Source organism: Pogona vitticeps, chromosome 3 (assembly GCF_051106095.1).
Source record: "Pogona vitticeps strain Pit_001003342236 chromosome 3, PviZW2.1, whole genome shotgun sequence".
NCBI lineage: Eukaryota > Metazoa > Chordata > Lepidosauria > Squamata > Agamidae > Pogona > Pogona vitticeps.
In genome coordinates this window covers 147,606,328-147,619,733 of record NC_135785.1, presented here as the reverse complement: position 1 = coordinate 147,619,733, position 13,406 = coordinate 147,606,328, and the positions used below count along the sequence as shown (strand labels likewise).

At 41.4% G+C, this 13,406-nt stretch overlaps 1 protein-coding gene and 1 long non-coding RNA gene across 4 annotated transcripts in view; both read left to right on the top strand.

Annotated features, from left to right (window-relative positions):
• The window catches only part of GPC6 (glypican 6), a 999,214-nt gene that overhangs the window by 533,492 nt on the left and 452,316 nt on the right, over window positions 1-13,406 (top strand). The gene's annotated exons all lie outside the window — the stretch shown is intronic.
• Window positions 1-13,406, top strand: part of LOC144588300 (uncharacterized) — a 40,275-nt gene that overhangs the window by 20,845 nt on the left and 6,024 nt on the right. For both annotated transcript variants that reach the window (XR_013543800.1, XR_013543799.1), the window contains exon 1: window positions 1-13,406. This exon is cut by the window's left edge and continues 20,845 nt beyond it. This is a non-coding gene — a long non-coding RNA (uncharacterized LOC144588300).

Sequence of the window (13,406 nt, the reverse complement as noted above, 5' to 3'; positions counted from 1 at the left end):
GACCTCCTGTCAAAGAGGACTTCAACAAAGGACCAAGATGAGACTAACAATTCCAAACTTATCTCTTGACTTCAGAGGTAGTCTGCTTCCTTCCCCAGAGTCATGCAAATTACAGCTGTAGGAAAGGAAGAGGAGAAGAAGATCCTTTTGTTTTGGGTAACTGTGAAAGGGCATTGAGGTTGATTACAATAGGTCCCTAACAGCTCATTTGGAGCATTAAAAGAGATTAGGAAAACTGGTTAGCCAGCCTAGCCTGCCTCTAAGGAGGGGTTTGCTCACCTGCTGTCTATTTGCAGCCCCATGAAGCCATGAGGGGAGGAATGCACTCTATGCATATCTGAGAACTACACAAGCTCTCTCTACTAAGGTGTGAATATTAGTTAGTCCATCATAGCCATTGTTGTTTTCTAGTGTGTTTCCCTTGAATGGCCTTAAGATTGTGTCAATATATTCGCGAAGGCTTTCATGGCAGGGATCTAATGGTTGTTGTGGGTTTTTCAGGCTCTTTGGCCGTGTTCTGAAGGTTGTTCTTCCTGACGTTTCGATAGTCTCTGTGGCCGGCCTCTTCAGAGGACAGCACTCTGTGCCCAAAAAACCCACAACAACCATTGTGTTTGCCCCCAATGCTTTGGGAAACCTTTTTGTAACTTTTGAAATGTTTGCCTTTTGTCTTTTTAACCTTCCCCCCCCCCCCCCCCGTGTAATAAAATACAAAATCCCTTCAAACAACTATCTGGATTTTTTGCTTAGATGGTTTCTGACACTCAAAGTAGTTCTTACCTCAAAGGTATTTGGTATTTGTGTCAGTGTGGTGGCGGCTACCTTGCAAGGCTAGTGTATGTTCTAGGTGACCAGCCTCATGGATTTTTTTTAACTTCTTGCAGGCACTGCCAAATCTGAGTAGGCAGCAGAGTTTAGGAATGATATGGTTCCATTCAGGTTCCACAGCCTTCACCACATCTGACTCATTCACCCCAGGATAGGCAAGGCAGGGTAGTGTGCATGAGTGGCTATGGGGGAGGGAGCCTGACTAGGGAACCATCACAGTAGGTTTTTGGATATGAAGGACAAAAGGTAAAATGACACTCAGATCTAAATATATTTATTTAGTATTTAAAGTTCAAAATAAGTACATTATAGACTCTCAATCTTTCTTACATACACACTCTACCCACTATAGACAGACTTTTCATAAACTCTTTCACAGACTGCTACTAACTCTCACACAGACTTCTAATTCTCTTCAACTCTCTGCTCTAACTTTTCTGGTCTTTCTCACTCTCTCTTTCTCTAAATATTAGTATCTTGATTTAACTCTCACCAGATCCCCAGACCATGCTCCCACAACACTCCAATCATGCTAACCAATCACCATTCAGCGACTCAGCTGCCAATCACTCTAGCACTCCATCCAGGACCATCTACAATACAGTGGTGCCCCGCTTAACAGTTACCCCACTTGACCACGAATACGCTTCATGACGATGTTTTTGCAATCGCTATTGCATTAGAAAAATGATGTTTTAATGGGCAAAATCTGCTTTACGTTGATCGGTTCCCTGCTTTGGGAACCAATTCTTTGCATTACAACGATCAAAACAGCTGATTGTCAGGTTTTCAAAATGGCCACTGGCTGTTCAAAATGGCTCCCCGCTGTGTTCAGGATGGATTTTTCGCTGCACAGGCATCAGAAAATGGCCGCCCTTTGGAGGATCTTTGCTGGTTGCTGAGGTATTTCGCCCATTGGAACGCATTGAACTGGTTTTCAGTGCATTTCAGTGGGCTTTTTTATTTCGCTTGACGAAGATTTCGCTTTACAGCGATTTTGCTGGAACGGATTATCCTCGTCAAGCGAGGCACCACTGTACAGGCATTCAAAACTGCTCATACAGAAACTTGATACTGAGCCCCACCCCACCCCCAATTAAGGTAGGCATATATAAATCTATTCATTCAAGATCAAAATGGTGGAATTGTCACTCTACCAACTACAGACCTTGTGAATATTGAGAAAAGTGTAGATCTACCCAGCAAGACAATGAGGAGCTAGAGCAAAAGTTTAGCCAGGGTCTAGGACAGAAAAAGCAGGGTCTGCTGTACTTTGCCATACCTTCTACAGGTTGCAAAACAACCTTCAGGGAAGCAACCTTCCCACTGCATCAAATACAGAAAATGGAAGTTTTCAGGATGTGTGTGAATAGCTCCTGCTATCCCATCCGTCATGCGTGACATGTACTCAACAGGAGAGATAAGCGCCTATAGGTCTTTCATCATCTCTCCTTCCCGTCGTCCCTGCTCCCCCTCCCACTTTTCTCTTGTTCCTTTTTTTTCCCTTGACCACAGGGTTACCTCCTGTCAAAAACCTCCACAGAAAATCTTCCTGCCTGAAGCTCTTTTGGGAATCTCCTGGCTTTTTTTCTTTGCCCAGTGTAATAAAGTACAAAAATCTCTGAACTCCCAGATTGAATGCATTATTACTGTGGTACAATTCATTCCCTCAAAGCTTTCAACCTTTCATGCTGAAAGGAGAACGTGCAGGCCAGAAGCTGCTACTCCCGCCCTTTTAACACAGTTGTGGTGAGACAGAGAAGCAGCTCAACCCCCAGCTTCTCCTTTGAGCTGCCACCTCAGCTATAACAGGAGAGGCCGAACCCATCTCCCTAATGCAGTAAAGTTGTCAAAGTATTTATTAGCACTAATGCTAAGTTTACAAGGAGGTGGATTTTCCCCCTCCTCCCATTTCTGCTGAAAATAAAAAATGAGAGCAGGGAAGTCAAGAATAATGGGTCTGGCAGAACACATCAGAAATTTTACAGAAAGTAAGAAGACCCCCCAAATCCCAGTCCTCGTTTATCTTCTGCATCAAGAGCTGGGCATTTTTCTTGATCTTGCAATGAAACAAATAACAGCTTTAGAAGGAGGCCCCTTTCACTGAGCAAATGGCAAGACGAGAGGATTAAGTTTATCACTGTGGTCCTGATCAGAACCGAGAGCTGGGCTGCCATTTCTTTAAATTAAAGTCAAGCTTGTGAATCGTTCAGTTTTATCTAGCTTTGTTCATAGAAGTACACACAACATGGATGTCCCTGCTTTTATCTGCGAAATGGTGTAGCATATGGACGACTATCTCATTTTGTTTTTGGTTTTGGCTTGTTTGCTTTTGCCTGAAAGTTGCATAAATATTTATGCTTCTAACTTTTCCACACAGTACTACTTCTAGCCACCTACATCTTCGTCTATATGTAACAGAGTGCTTGAGCTATGGCATCAATAGGTGGATGACAGAATAAAAATGAGACAAAAGGGTCTGTTGTTATAGATGTATAGATGGGATTCACTCAGCCACCTCTTTTCTGCTGTCGTCTTTTTTCCTGCTCATCTCGGATAACAGGGCCTTCTCGAAACCTTTGGTCCTCTGGCATCAGGGGCCAAACTGCATCTTCTTTCATTTCTCTCATATAAACACTGGCCAGACTGGCAAAATGCTGGAGATAGCAACTCCCCACTGGCTCCAAAGACTGCAGCATTCCATCAGCTTTTTCCTCCAAAACTTCCTTGCTGCATCCCAGAACCTGCTGCCTGAGGTAATAGACATGGCAATCACTCTTGCAGTGGTTGCATTGTGTCTCTGGAACTTGGTACTTAAACTCACAAAAAGGACAGACACATCCATAATTGTTTTGATACATGTGCTGGGTATAAAAGCAAAATTGGCTACCCCGTCTGCAGTATATAGTGGCTGAACCCAGACTCGGGCTAGACTGAAGTGTGGACTGAGCCATGAAAATCTCACTAGGTGGCCTTGGTCCAGTCACTCATAATCTCTCAACCTGACTTACATTACAGGATAAAGGAGGAGAAGGGGAGACATATGTGCTACCATGAGTTCCCTGGGAATGAGTTATAGTCCTGCCCACTACAGTAGTACCTTGCTAAATGACAACCCCGCTAAACGATGAATCCGCATGACAATGACTTTTTGCAATTGTTATAGCGATTCGCAAAACAGTCATTCCTATGGGGGATTTTTGCTGGATGTCGATTAGGTCCGTGCTTCACAAACCATTTGTTTGCAAGATGACAATTTTTTTTGGCTCCGCAAAATGGCTGCCCTGTGTTTTCTAGACCCATGCTGATTGGTGCTCGCAAAATGGCTTCTCTATTGGCGATCTTCGCTGGACGATGAGGTATTTTCCCCATTGGAACACATTAAACTGGGTTTCAATGCATTCCAATGGGGAAAGGGTTTTCGCATGACGACGATTTTGCTAAACAGTGATTTTCCCGGGATGGATTATCGTTGTCATGCGGGGCACCACTGTATCTGTCGCTCTCTTTATGTGAACAAGGAGAATCTGAAGAGGAAACAGGCTGCTGCAAGCAGAGCCTCCCCAGGAGTTCTGATTCCTCAAGATTTCCAATTGGAAGGAGAGATTCCATACATAGCAGAGGATTTCCTCTTCAGATAGACCCTCTCCCCATGAAAACAGTGATAGGAAGGTGCATGAGAATTTATAGATTATAGATAACCTGTATTGAGAAAAAGAAAATTAAGGCCCAATTGTGCATTGTCAGATTTTTATTGCCCATGACAGAGAGAACACACAGCAGGAGCTTTTCTCACCTCTCTAAGTTTGCAAATTAATGTGCTTTATTTTGTGATGGATCTTTATGGCTTAAGCATTTGAAGTTTGATTTCTCAAACAGAAAGTTCTGCCGGACTCACATCTCTCCAACATTCCTGTACTCTGCTTATGGCTTATCTGTAGCGACTGTTTCGGCTCTCAGAAGCAATTCAAGAAATGTGCACCCATTGCAGCCTGAGTAGAGCTACAGCAGTACACATGCAGGTTTACTCAGAGAGAGAGAGAGAGAGAGAGAGAATGCAATGATGAAACTCTATTTACTGGCACTATTCACATTTTTAAATGGCATTATTTATCTGCAAACCTGTTTATTCCTCTGTGTGCTGCTGCAGTGGCATCAGTCAGCCCTTGAACAATAGCCTTATTGTGGCAGTGCGGCATGGTATTAAAAGATGTTGTCAGAGTAGGAGGCAGAGCTCAGCCCTGTAAGCCGATCTCCAAAGAACGTTTTGAGCACTGCTTTCCTGTCACCCCATCTGCAGAGATTCGGTAGTACAAGGACGTTCCCTTAGGCGGTATCAATACAGTATTGAGGTTTTGCAAGCCAAGATGCACATCACAGAGAATTTTAATAAAGCTTGACAGAGAGGTGGCATTAATAGTGCTGATGTTCGTGAGGGAAGACTTGCACATTCAAGTATGAGTATTGCCAGTGTCTGCTGAGAGGGGATAGAAGCGGAGACAGAACTTTTATTTTGAGGACACATATAGCCAGAAACACATTTGTTCTAAATGTTACCATTTTGATTGTCCTAATTATGTAGGGAGAAAAGGCACACAGACTGGGGCAAACCCACACCGTGCCATTTTGTTGGCACTCCAGCTTGGTCCGTGGTGGTATGTGTGTGTTTCCAGTTCTCTGTGAATACCTGAATCCTGCGAATGGGGAAGGGCAAATGGCAAGGTGAACTCACAGGGGGAGTTAAGAGAGAAGGGCACTATTGGCAATCAGTGCAGCTGGGCACTGTGTCTAATTTTTTATTTTCAATTTTCTTCCCTTTTTAAAATAGAAAATCCTAATCACTTTCCTCAGTCAGCCAATGAGAAGGGAATAAGAGATTTTAAAAGGGCTATGAGTACAGTCGTATTTCCTTCTTTAAAAAGCAATGTGGGGAGTCTGTCGTACACTTCCCATCCGTTCTCTCTCCCTTCATACCTCCTGTTTCTAGATCTGAAATTAGTGGTGTCCACCTGACTTTTATGATGCAATCAGGAGAAAAAGCAAAGAAAGTTGATTTAGAAAATGAAAATTACATTTATTTATTTATTTATTTATTTATTTATTTATTTATTTATTTATTTATTTATTTATTTATTTATTTATTTATTTATTTAATATCCCACCTATCTGGTCGGTTAAGACCACTCTAGGCGGCTAACAGCATAAAATAGAACAGTAAATAAATATAAAACAATTTTACAAAGAAATAGACATAACAGAATAGACAAATAGAAGGGAGAAAGAGGGTATCAGGGATTGACTGGAGGGAAGGCCTGCTGAAATATCCATGTTTTAAGTTGATTTTTAGAGATACCCAGCGAGGGAGCCACACGGATCTCAGGAGGTAGATTGTTCCAGAGGCGAGGAGCCACCGCCGAGAAGGCCCGATTTCTTGTCTTTTCCTTCCAGGCCTCCCTCGGCGTTAGGCTCCTCAGCCTCACCTCCTGGCTTGCACGATTGACACAGGTAGATCTTGGTGGGAGTAGACGTTCGGCCAGGTATCAAGGCCCTAAACCGTTTAGGGCTTTGTACGTAAGCATCAACACTTTGAAGTCGATGCGGAACCCCCTCATTCCCCCTTTTCTTCTCCTCCAGATTTAACATGCCATTCCCTGTCGCTTTTTGCACCCGATGGTCACCCCAGAAACGAACAAATATCTCTGGTACAATTCAGATGTGCACAATTGACTGAACAATGCGCGCAGAGCTAGTGCTGTGATGTAAATACAGATACTCCAGAAATAGCCATTTGTTTCTTTGATTTTACTACTCACCAGCAAGGCCTTTTCTCCAAGCCCTAATATTACAATGCTGTGTAGCCCCCACTTAACCACCAGGACCAACCCAAAAGATGTTAATGGCACTGCCATCCCAGTTCAACAAAATCAAGAGGAATACTACAGAATAGCAGCCAACCCATTGGGGTATATGAGGCAGATATTGCCACTATCATCTCTTCCCATCAATGAGAGTAAATTTTTTTTTGTTAACAATGAAGTCTTGTCTATGACAAAATTAGGTGTGATCTTAAGATTACTGTATTACAACATTCTTTGAAGTGAAAAAGCACATTATTTAATTTGCAATACCTGAAATACACACACAAAATCCAAAACTGGCTATCCATTCACAATTATATATCAAGAAAGCCTTGTTTAGGGAAGGGGCCATAAAAATCTTTCTCAACAAATTGATTTTTTTCACCAAATTTAAATCTTAACAGCATTTTTCAAACTACATTATCCATGGGGGTTTGGAAGTTAGTAGTTTTCAGTTGTGTCTGTCCCATTGACATGCTGCACTTGATAGGAAATTGACATTGTTACATTCAGTGTCGTTCTATAGTGATAGCTGTGTATATGAACAGAATCATGTGGTCACCCACACTTTATTTTCCACTTTGAGTTTAAGTTGGTTTTGCATCAGATTGCTTCAAATTCATAATTCAAACCTCTCATAGTGTTTCTAAATTTAAATTGTCCATAGGAGTCTGGAGGCCACCACTAGCTTGCTGTTGTCTGACTTTCACATGAAGTGGTGCACGTTCAATGGAAGGGGTTGCTACAATCTGAAATAGCAGTGAAAGAGTACATGTGGATGATGAGCTATTGGTTCTATATAGAGCTATGGTCCCCAAGCCATATGGTTCCCATGTTATGGTTCCCAGGGGCTGCAGCTTCTAGAAGGCTTGTTCATTGTCCAAGACTTTTAGGAGCTGTAATCCAAAAACCCATTAAACACGAGATTTATGAATTCTAAAGCACTACTTTGTGAGGAGTGTATTGGTGCTTCTCTTTTGAAAAGGGAAGTATGGAAGAACAAATTTCCTCCACAGAGAGCAGAGCAACAAATAACCATATTAACAACTGAAAAAAAAATCAGCAATTATACTTCTAAAGTGTTGCTTTAAAACACTATATTTATTCATGATGTTTTGCTTTGTTGGATTTTTAAAAATAACAGATTTAGTGTTAACACATCAAAATTAACATATTATTTCTGAACTCTGCAGAAACCCTACATTCCTTTGCTGTGCACTACAGAAGCTAAATAGAAACAAAGGTATCTATCATTGGCTGTGTCTTTGGAATGAAAATCAGCTGTAATTTACGAAATTAACTCAATCAGTCCCATATTTGAGGCATGCCTGAAGTAGTCTGCTAGCTTGCATATATTTCCAAGTGATTCCCCTTGCCAAACACTTCCAGATCATTTGTTTTCATTTATAGTTTCTGCAGAGATTGCCTGTTGTCACTCTGTGTGAGGAAGAATGGATCAATATTTTATAGTCATGTAATTTCTGTTTCTTGAAAGCAGAGTTCATGATCATCTAATATTTTCATCTGATTGGCTTGAGTTAGCCTTTCTCCTTTATTTCATTTCCAACCTAGATGGCTCCTCTTTCAGTTAAATTTGTTTGGTCTAGTAAAAAGTTAATACACAAAGCTTCAATCATCTGATGCCTTCTGGTTGTTCATCTTTTTTTTTTAAGGTAGCTGCCACAATGCTTCCTGGGGATCATTATTTAGGAGGTGTTCTTTATAGACCCAAATAGGCATTAAGACTAAGATTTCCAGCATCCTCCATGCCCAGAAGGTCCCAGTCTCACTTGTCAGACTAACACTCATCTGCAGCCATGTAACCAAATGGAGAAGCTGGGTCCTTCTGGATGTGGAGGACTCTGGAAGTAATAATCATGACCTATTAGGCTCTACAGAGGATGTCTCCCACAAAACTACAACTCCCAGGGAGCATCATAGCAGCTTCTTTTTTAAAAAAATACAGGAAAGTAGGTGATGGTGAGAGCATGACAATTGGGGGCAAATAATCTGAAGGCAACTGATAGTTGGAACATGTCAGAGGTAAAATAATGGAAAAATCTTTTCCTAGTGAGGCAAAATCTAGAAATCTAAATCACATCAACTTGTGTTTTGGATGCAACTCCCAGAATTCTGCCTGGGGAATTATTGGAGAGTTCTAGAGGTTGCAGTAGAAAAAAATGCAAAAGAGCACACCCTTAATGGAGTTCAGTCTTTAGACATTATTAGGAAACAATTCCAAATGGAGCCATTTCATGGGATCATTCAAAACAACAGCACACCACTGCAATATAATAGAAAGATCTTAAAGTGGACTATTAAGTGCACTTGTCATTTGAACCTATAAAAGAAGTAGAAAATACCAAATAATCCACAACCAGCCACCTATGAGTACATTGAGTAAAAGATAACTGTCAAAGGAAACATTCACCATCAAGACAATAAAAGGTAAGGATGGGGAATTGTGTGGTGGTAGTCTAAGAAAAGTGATTGACCCAGACTGTTTTATTGTATTATATGAGAAGTGAATGTTGTTTTAAGGTTCAGTACAGCAGGCCCTGGCCATCTGCCAGTGGAGTTTATAAGGAAATACACAACTGGTTGCAAGATTGCTTCTCATCCAACTTTCCTAATAAGATAATTATGAGATAGCGAACAGCCCCAGTGGGACAACCTATCTTTTGCTCTCTCTTTTTAAAAAAAAATGCTTGCCCATGACTGATGGACTTCAGGCTATTACCCTTCCTCAGGAGAAGCACAAAGATGGTACAAATGCTTCCAGCACTGCTTCTGCCTTCTTCAGCCATCCTTGTCTGGAGGAATACAGCTTTATTTATATATAAAAAACACAACTGCTTTAACTGAAAATGGTTTTTTAAAGGAGAGTTTGGCAGCTGTTGATTTTCACTGGAGACTGATGACTATACATAAATTCTTGCCAGCATTTAATATTAGCAGCTAATAGAATTTCTCAAGCGGAGAGTCCACATCCCAAAGAACCAAAAGCTTTATGATTGCTGTCAAAGGTATCGTTCACATTTGGAGAGGCTTCTGGCTAAAGGGAGGCATGCAAATTTGGGAGCCGTTGTCAAAAGCAAGCTGGTGGTTACAGTTCCATGGGACCAAAATAAATCTGTAATTTTCCATTCCCCATCTCTTTACTCTATGTTTAGTGGATCAAATATGGGCATTGGCAAGTAGGAGGCAGAGGACAGCCAAAAGCAGCTCCTGTCAATATTCATATGTCAAGGGTTGCAGCGATGGGGTGTGAAAACAGGTGATGTATTTGAAGCAAATAAAGCCCAACTGTTTGTGGGAAGAACTTTCTTTTTGACAGCTAAAGATTTAAAGCAAATATAGCTTGTTGAAAATTTGGGAAAGGGGGAGTCCCCACCACCATGGATTTAAAAAAGGGGGATAATTGACAGTTGATGTCAGCCAGAGTGGCGTTTGTGATGGAATTTTTGTTTCCCTGTGTGTTTGCAGAATTCTGTTCTTATTAAAAAACTAAACCTGCCTTTGATTTTCTAATAATTCTTATTACTGTGTGTGTATATATATATGTATGTATGTGTATATATATTTTCACCAAGGGCTCTGAGCTTATATGGAACTTTTCATTTGTTTTTCATAAACCTATGATGGATTGCTGGTTTTCATTCTTTGATATAGAGCCCAAAATGAAACCAGCAAAGGAGTTACTGCCTCAGTAAATAGCACCAGCCGCTCTCTGAGTGTGCCCTAGCATTCTAATGAGACTCATCTCCAAGCATGTAGTTTACCTAATGAGTGAACTGACTTTGGGACTTTTTCATAAATTATATTGTGGTGTAGTCAGAAAGTATAATATGATTTTCTTCCCCGTCTTGTTCCCTACACATACAGACATCATTTTCATCTCTGGAAGCTGTAGTTGTAAAATTCAGGACACAGAATTGACCAGCCTTGTAATGGCTTGAAGTACTGTGTCACAACTGGATTCTTCTTCCCTCCATCTTTGTCTCCCCATTCACAAAGATGTAGGCTAATAACAGACAATAGCTTTTAGAACAGCTGTGCATAGTTTCCCTGCTTTGTCCATGCTCAAATAAAGCCACACAGATCGGTGTCCAACCTTCCTTTTGGAGACACTCCAGCCCACCGGCTATGTCCAGATCTGGGATGACAGTTGAGCATTTCTGGTTCTCTATGGAATGCCCCTTTCCTGTGATAGCATACCAGGTCATAGACTGAACAGTACAGACCGGGCAGAAGGGCACCAGTAGCAGCCTTCAGAGCTGGACACTCCATTTTTATTGTTATTTCCTCTCTTCTTTTTCTGTCTCGCCCTTCTTAGGAACTCAATGTGGGTTTTCTTTGCCAATCAGAGAAAACCTCTATTGAGTTCCTAAGGGAGGGAGGAGGGACTTGTAAAGGGTAATGAACACAGTCCACTTTAATTCCTTCTTGAAAAGGCAATGCAGAGACCCTGTTGTCTCCATTTCCCATACTTTCTCTCTTCCCCTGCCATTCCTGGATCTCAAATCAGTGGTGCTGATCAATGACTGTGAGGCAGAAAAGATGAGGGAGGTTTATTTCTAAGGGGAAAAATGATTTCTTCTTTCTCCATGTAATGGTCCCAAAAATACTGTCCATTTCCAGCCTCCTGGTTATTTTAGCATGATAGAGAGGCCATAAGAAAAGTCATAGGTGCTGTGGCAGTATAGCTTATGTTGAGTCCACTGGATGCCATATTTCTGACATTAGGACTTATTTTGGTCTTGGGTCATATCCCTTCTCACCTGTATCCATTAAACCTGTCCCACCATTGTGCTTCCCAGTGTTGAGAGACACTTTTGGGACATTTCATAGATTCTTTGGGATTTTGTTAAATGGGATGCTCAAAAATATATTTCTGGAGGGACCCCACTGTTCACACTGTGAGAACAATCCCTATTTGCATGAAGGTGGCTCATTTAATCTTAAGAGAAAATGTATTAATCCACTTGTCAGACTAGCCCACAAACTATGGCTGCCTGAGTGAAAGGAGGGAATGGTTCCCCCTCCATTCTATATGCAGAAGCTTATTGCATTGGCAGTTGAATCTTAATCACAATCATAGTGAAAATGTCCTTCCCCAGGCCAGAGAGCAGTTATGTTGCCCAAAAGAGGAGAATTGTTAAGGAGTTGCTGTCTTCAAGCATCTACTGCCTGAGGCAAGTACCTCACTCTACTTAATGGTGGAGCCTGCCCTGCCTGGAAGAGGCCCATTCAGCTCAGTGGGACTTTATTTCTGATATATGTAAGGCTGCATTGCAAGTCCACCATCTTGCTGGCCCACAGTGCATGAGTCCTGAGCAAGTTTTCAGCTCATGTAGAGGCAATGTAGAAATATCACAAGGGATATTTATTCTTGTCTTTTGTCTAGTCCATTTTTAAATGTCTCAATCCATTGGGCTTGCATTACTTCCTTGAGAGACTGTGCCACAACCTAATAGATCTCAGTGCAATGTAATTTTGTGTCAGAGTATATCTTTAGAGGTAGAGATGTATTAGCAGGTTAAAAGATTTATTTTTCCTTACTTTCCACAAAATGGAGGGAAAGGCCATTCCTCCTTCCTGCTCTGCATCTGTCATGGGAATTTCACTTCATATTTCTCACTGGGGAACAATAATCACACAATTCTAAACAAAACAAAAAAAAATAGTGAAGCATTTCATGTTTCATGCTGCAAAGTCTGACCTTTGCAGCTATTTAGCTAAAAGAGAGCTTGAATGAAAATTACATTGCTATGTCCATTCCTAGAGACTTCAGTGATTCACCTTAATTCATTAAGTCAAAAATTCCCATTTTTCCTTCTACAATAAAATTCAAAGCACTCTGCGGAGTACACTCACTCTTGTGTTAACTGATAATGGCAATTTAATGAATGCTGTTTAGGTCCTTGCACACATTACTTAAATCTAGAGCTGCGCAAGGGAAGGTGGATGACAATCTGTAGATGAAAATGCAGCCAGTAAATAACATGCAATCACAAAGCAGCAGGGCAATTCATTAATCCTGTAGAGTGAAATGTACAGGTGTTATTTCAAGGCACCTTCTTTACAGAGGCTAAATGTTCTTGTAACTCCACAAGCTCATATTATACATCAGAATGAGGAGTGTTAGAGGGCCAGTTTATTGGACTGCTTGTGTCACATGATCCCTGCTGGGTTGACAACTGCAGTACTCACCACTTGCCAGTTACGGTAGTCTTGCTGTAGGCCAGCAACTACATACTGTGGCACTGTGCTGTGGGCAGTAAAGCACTGGGACTCATGGCTAGACACCAAAGTTTGAGCATTGTGGTAGCTTACAAATCGTTCAAATGGAAGCCACAAGCATGCTTACTATCCCTTCCTCATCTTCCCCCCCCCCCCCCCCCCCAAGTTCTTACACAGCACAATTGTGAAAGAAAATGAGAAGAGATGCAAGCTGCAGGAAAGGCTGGGGAAAGTGGAGGATTGGTGGGAAGCAGAACTAGAATTTTTTCCCCTGACATTTCTGAACATCTGGTGGAAAAACATGGGAAAATTGTGTTCATTTTGAGTTGAGAAAGTAAAGATTTGCTCTTCTGATAAAAATCTGAAGAACAGAATCAGGCAGTTTTAAGCAATTTAGACTCTACTGCTTCAAGCACTAATCAGTGCTTGAAGCAGTAGATTAGTACTGTTGTTTAGATCTGAAACACCACCTTTTCA